This window comes from Rattus norvegicus, chromosome 15, assembly GCF_036323735.1.
Source record: "Rattus norvegicus strain BN/NHsdMcwi chromosome 15, GRCr8, whole genome shotgun sequence".
NCBI lineage: Eukaryota > Metazoa > Chordata > Mammalia > Rodentia > Muridae > Rattus > Rattus norvegicus.
Window position 1 is genome coordinate 9,553,910 of NC_086033.1, and position 6,338 is coordinate 9,560,247.

The 6,338-nt window shown below is 39.9% G+C and overlaps 1 protein-coding gene across 4 annotated transcripts in view; it reads left to right on the plus strand.

Annotated features, from left to right (window-relative positions):
• Nucleotides 1-6,338, plus strand: part of Ube2e2 (ubiquitin-conjugating enzyme E2E 2) — a 277,665-nt gene that overhangs the window by 142,843 nt on the left and 128,484 nt on the right. The gene's annotated exons all lie outside the window — the stretch shown is intronic.

A 6,338-nucleotide genomic window follows, 5' to 3' on the forward strand; every position in this document is an offset into this window, starting at 1 on the left:
ACTCTCGCTGTTGGCCTCTTTTAAAATATTGGTGTTGGGGGTATGCTAATTAACCGTTTTCACACACCTCCACCACACTGAGAGAGCCTTGTTAATTATCTGACATTAACAGGACAAGATATCTCACTCTGTAGATTCCCATAACAGTATGAAATCTAATTATAAATGTGTTTTATTGAAATTTAAGCCGATATCAAAGAAAATCTGAAAAAAATTGACATATTTTATGGATACTTTATAAATGCACAGAACTACAAAGCTTGTGTTGATACTCTAACACTAATGAAATGGTTCAGATAATTTTTTTCATTTTTTTTTCTTTTTCTCGGAGCTGGGAACCGAACCCAGGGCCTCGCACTTGCTAGGCAAGCGCTCTACCACTGAGCTAAATCCCGAACTCCGGTTCAGATAATTTTATGTATTAGAAAGCACTGAGTTGTCAATTCCTGTTCTGTTTATTTTAAATATTGAGCTCATATTTGATTATTAAAAAAAGTGGAAATACAGCAACACAAAAATCTGAGTTGAAAATTCTTTCTTCTCCTTGTGTTCATATTTAAATGCATCTCGGTGTCAGCCGCAAGGTAACTCATTGTTAAACTGCAAACTTTATTGAAAGATTTACGGGGTGACATTGGGAGTAAATATATTAATTTCTTCGAGGCATTTCATGACCCCAAATGGAGCTTATGCTGTTCCCCCACTCGCAGCTGTTCTGGGACATTATTCCCAGAAGCCCTTGCAGCACCACTGTGATGCATGTGGGTGTTTGTCCTCAGCTCACTTGGAAAGCCCTGCAGATGGACAATGTGTTGTTCACTCCCGTGACACACTTGAATAATTCTTAGCGTTGAGTTTTAAGTTGAAAACTGTACACACATTTTTAATATTGCAGAAGTGAGAGTTTGACATAAAATCCCTAAAAGTACAACTTGGGATCGACTTGATACCCAATCCATGTGTTTAGTGTCAAGTGCCTTACAGACGTGAGAACTCTGTTCCCCTTGCAGCTTTTAAATATTCTAAGCATGTTTCTCTGCCAGGATGAACTGAAGAGATGATCGATTGAACAGTCAAAGATAAACCCTTAGAGGCTTCTCTATTCAAATGTAGATCTCCTGTTCCAACACGGAGCTAAATAGAGGGCCATGTGACTGATCACGTATCGCTTGAAATTCAGTGTCGCTCAGATACACAGAAACGTGTAGGAGCAGGATAGACCATGCGTGTTTGAGGTTAGACTCAAGAACAAATTGAAATTTACACATGATAGAGGGGAGAAATTCTTAGTGGGTTGGTATTTTGAATGTAAATCTATATTGAAAACTTGGTCGTTCTTTAGTACTTGACTTATTGGTAATATTAGTATTATAATTGACATTTTAACCTGCACGAAACGATATACACATGTCATTAGAAGCTAGAGTGCTTGATGTAAAAGCATGTATCAAGTCAAAGACATTGGTAAAGTGAAAAATTCTTTTTGTTTTTGCCTCAGAGAAATAATGAAGTTTTGTTAGTGGTCAGCTTTTAGAAGGGACCATCATTAATAACATATAGAACCTAACTGTTTTAGTTTAATGGCACATAAAGGAGAGAGGCAATGGGGTCTGCATTACAAGAGGACGTCACAGAAGAACTGAAGACAGGAAGATAATTGTGGTCAGATTTAGGAAAGCTGAGTATGGGTGAGTGGAATCCTCATGCTAGGAAAGGCAGCAAAAGCCAGGGACACTAAGTTGCTGGTTTTTACCACAAGCCCTCTTGAATTTTCATCTTCTTATACACAAGCATTTTGATTTTCAGTTTTCCATTTAAAATACAGGAATATTTTCTACAGGTACAGCATTTAAATACTTAAGTAAAAATAAGAAAATAGGTGGTTGCTTGATGGAGCTAGTTTCTGTGTGTCTTAACAGAATTAGAATGTGTCCCCTATGAGGAAAGAACACAAAGGAAGTAGACAGAGGAAGCTGCTACACGCAGGGGAACACACAGCGTAGCCTGGCTGCTGACCGCAGAGCTCACCCACAGCTCTGAGCTCTTATGTTATGACCTCAGTCTAGGCGCTCACCAGACACTGACCTCTGGTCTCTTTTGTTGTCTTGAGCAGAGTGATGTGTACAGCAACCCACCTTGCCCCCCAGGGGAAACAATCCTGTAATGTCAGCTTGCAGTGGTGGTGTCAGAATGAACCAACAGTGTTTCAAACTCTGTTTCCTGCTCTGTCCATCAAGAGACAGAAGTGGAGCCCTTCTGGTGACAGGGAACATTCCTGGTGCTAGCTCTTGTCCTCTGTTCACCAATCCATAGACTCCAAGGGAAATGGCAGTTTTTGCCATGAGGACATAAGGATGGTGTCCCGGGGTACTTGAGGCCAGAACACAAGTTCCCAGACACCAATGACACAGTCTAAACATGAGACATCTCAGAATGCAAAGGACACTGACAGTGATCCATTCAGTGTGGAACAAAGAAACAAAACCCATCATCTTATATTCCACAGCCCTAGATCTCTATTTCCTTGCCGCTGGATGGCCCTATTAAGAACATACAGTTAGGGGGTTGGGGATTTAGCTCAGTGGTAGAGCACTTGCCTAGGAAGCGCAAGGCCCTGGGTTCGGTCCCCAGCTCCGGAAAAAAAAAAAAAAAAACCATACAATTAGGATATTTAATGTGACCTCTTTGAAATACACATGCATCCTAAGTGACCATTGCTTCTCTTCCAGGGGTAAACAAAGTCCGTCCTTTTAAACCTGAAGTAGTTACTTAATTTGCTGTCTGTTGTCTCCCTGCTTTCTTAACTGTTCTTTAAATGATATACTGGTGCCAGGAAAGTCCTTAGTTCTGTGTGCCTGATTTTAACTGGAATGCTCTGAAATGCTTCTGATCTACTATAAAAGTCAGACATCTGGACACAAATTCATTTTGTTTATGAGATTCTTTAAAATGGTGTGTGTGTGTGTGTGTGTGTGTGTGTGTGTGTGTGTGTGTGTGTGTGTGTGTGGTGTATGTGTTGGGGGGCAGTGCCTGTGCACAGGCATTGAGGTTTGTGCATGTGAGGGCAGTACATAAGGAGGCCAGAAGAGGGCGGAGAGCCCTATTGGAGTTGTAGGTGGTCATGAGCCTTAGGAAACGTGCTGAGAGCCAAACTTGGGTCCTCTGCAAGACCAGCCATTCATAACCACTGAGCCACCTCTCCAACCCCGCAGATAATTTCCTAATATGATGACTAATCTTCATTGTCAACTTGACTTTGTTTAAAATCACCAAGAAGGTTGCTAAGGTACACCCCTGGGTGTGTCTGTGACTGAGGAAGGGAGAGCCACCCTGAATGTGAGCAACTCCTTCCCGTGAGAAGGAGAATGGGGAGAAGAGCAAGGCCAGTGAGCAGCTGTTCCCTCTCTCTGAACGTCTCAGCTGCTATGATAAACGGCCTTCTTCACCAGGCCCTCCCTACAGCAGTGGTCTGAATGGGTTGAATATGTGAGCCAAAATAATTTCTTCCTCCTTTGTGTCAGGTAGGGAATAGTCAGACAATTGCTGACTACCTCTTTTGTGTAAAAAACAATAAAAAAAAATGAGATAGACTCTTTTTGCTTTTCAAAAATCAGTTTTATAAAGGTGAAAAAAGTATGAGCAAGTAATACATAGAAAATAAAAATCTTATTTTGTAGTAAACTCTTTGCAAGGGGAAATTGACAACATTATATATATTTCAAACCTTCAGTAGTGAGACAGAAGATATTTTTCTACTGTGAAATCGTAGCAAATCCCCAACAGTAGTTTACTGACAGACTCAAACATGACATGTCTCAGAATAGCAGCATCCACTGGTTTTGGTGTTAAGCTTATGGCAAAATCTTAGGGGTCGTGAACTTCTTGTGGGTTTTATTTTTCAAATAAAGCAAACTTATAAATTAAAACAAAATAAACAACAACAAAAACAAAAACAGGCCAGCACACACTCAGATAATAAAGTTAGGTGACTACGATCACTTCCAAGTCAGATTAATATCAATCTCTTTGAACTAGATTGAACACAGTAATTGAAAATATAGCTGGGGGGGGGGTGGCTTCCCACAGCTAGAATGCATTAGAAACATTAGCCAAATGCCAACTGAGCATACCACCCCTGAGGGGCAGAGCCCTGTGGTGTGCAAGACCTACATTCAGGCACCTCTGGACTGGCTTACAGGTAGGAGGCCTTCAAACTTGATGCCAAGAGGCCTCTTTATTGAAGTTATATTATGCATTCTGTTTAATCGTTCAGACCGTTGTACTGATTAAAATAGTTTCCTAAAAGCTTGAAATGCTCTTCTCTGGGTTCTGCTCTTAGATTACCAGCTGGTGTCCATTCTGAATGGCCACAGTCTCAAGGTTCTGCAGAATAGCCCTGGGACGTCTCCAGTGCTCACATAATATAGTTTACAAGTCATTTTTTTGGACAAACCTTGTTTGCAACAACGATGGCATGTGATTCATTTTGTACAAAAACCATTTCCTTATGGATGTTTCATCTACGAAGTCTTACATTTTCTTTAGCTGTGTAAGTGTTTTTCCAGAATGTGTTGTTGAACAGATACCAATATGATTGTTTACTTAAAATCATCTCTTTGGAAAACGTTTCCGTGGGGTCCAGAGGGATTGCTTGGTGGTTAAGAGCATTTGGTGCTCTTGCAGAGGGCCCAAGTTTACTTCCCACTGCGATGATGACTCATAATTTTCTGTAACTCTGGTTTTAGGGAATCCAGTGCCCTTTTCTGACATCCATGGGCACTGTGGTGAATATCATCCATGCAGGCAAAATATTCATGCACATAAAAATCAATAAATCTTTTGAAAATTTTCTGGTTTATCTTTGTAGATATTCATGTACGTTAGACATCTACTCATGAAAGGGTATTTAGACTGACTGTTGCTATTGTTTTTCACATGTTGTAAATGGACAGAAACACTATTCTGTTTTGAACATAAGTTATAACCTATAATCTATATTATAATGGCTAATATATAAAGTATATATTATATACTTTAAGTATATAATAGTTCCATTATATACTTAAAATTGCAATAATGTGTTCAAAATAAATTTGCAGTGTGCAGGTAAGACTGAGGATGCTGCTGTCTGTGTTCTCACGCATTCATCTAGCATTTGTGTTAGAAATCTACTATATAAGGTAGAAAGATAACACAAAAGTTTAGGAATATGACCATTGTCTCCAGGAAGCTTAATAATGTGGTTAGATTTGTCTCAGCCTCTCCTCCCCCATTTAACCTATAATTCTATTGACTAAACAAACAAAATATCATACTTTTGAAATCCAAAAGTAAATGTGGACATTTCTTCCCATCTGTTTAGATTCAGAGTTGGTACAGTGAGACACACTTTGTTATCTAAATATGTTTGTCCAAGCACCCTTGGCTAGTGGGTGCGTCTGAAAGCTTGGACAGTAAAGGATGCAACCCTGCTCAGAGAGTCTCCTATTCACGCCCTGCCCTGCACGACTGCAATCTGGGAGAGTCCACATCGTGAGGGATTTGAGTGTCACAGCTTAAAATAATAAAACAACAATAAGCAGAATGGAATGTTGACTTAAGAACCCAGTTACTCTGGGCTGGGAATCGGGCACATGCTAGGGCATGACCTTTCTTACTGATGCTAGAAGGAGGTCCTGCACACATTGTAATTCTTGCTCGTTGATGTTGTTTTGTGGTAAGATACCTTACCACACAGTTCTCTTCTTCAAAAATAAGCAATTATTAGACTGCTCATGTTCCTCAGTAGCAAAACCTTTGGTTCACATGCATGAGACATTGGACTCCACCCTCAATACCATCAAAAAAAGAAAAAATATTAAAAGGTATTATTACCAGTCTTTCCACTATTTTCTATGGTATACCTTTGAATCTAAAGATTAAGTGAGAATTCCTATTTCAAAGTGGTCATCATTCATAAAAGCATAATGCCTAGGTTATGTCATCTGCTCTTTAAACCTTGCTGGCTCACATTTACATGTGCATAGGAGGAATTGCTTAGTATCTAGCTATAATAGCTGGGTATAAAATAAATTAAGTCTTGCCCTTTGATATCGGAGACAAGTGTATCTGTGATATGTTGCTGCTAAGAGCATTGATAGACTGCAGCTACCTTTTGAGAAATAAGCCCTAATGGCTCAATCTAGTGAACAATTTATTTAGTCATCCTTTCAGGATGCTGTGTTCCTTTTATGTGCTTGCTTCCATGAAGTCCCTCTGCTTGGTGCCTGGCCATTCGCAAATAAGGTCCAAAGCGGTAGGAAGAGGATAGGGTAGATGCTCGGTTTTGTATTCTGTCA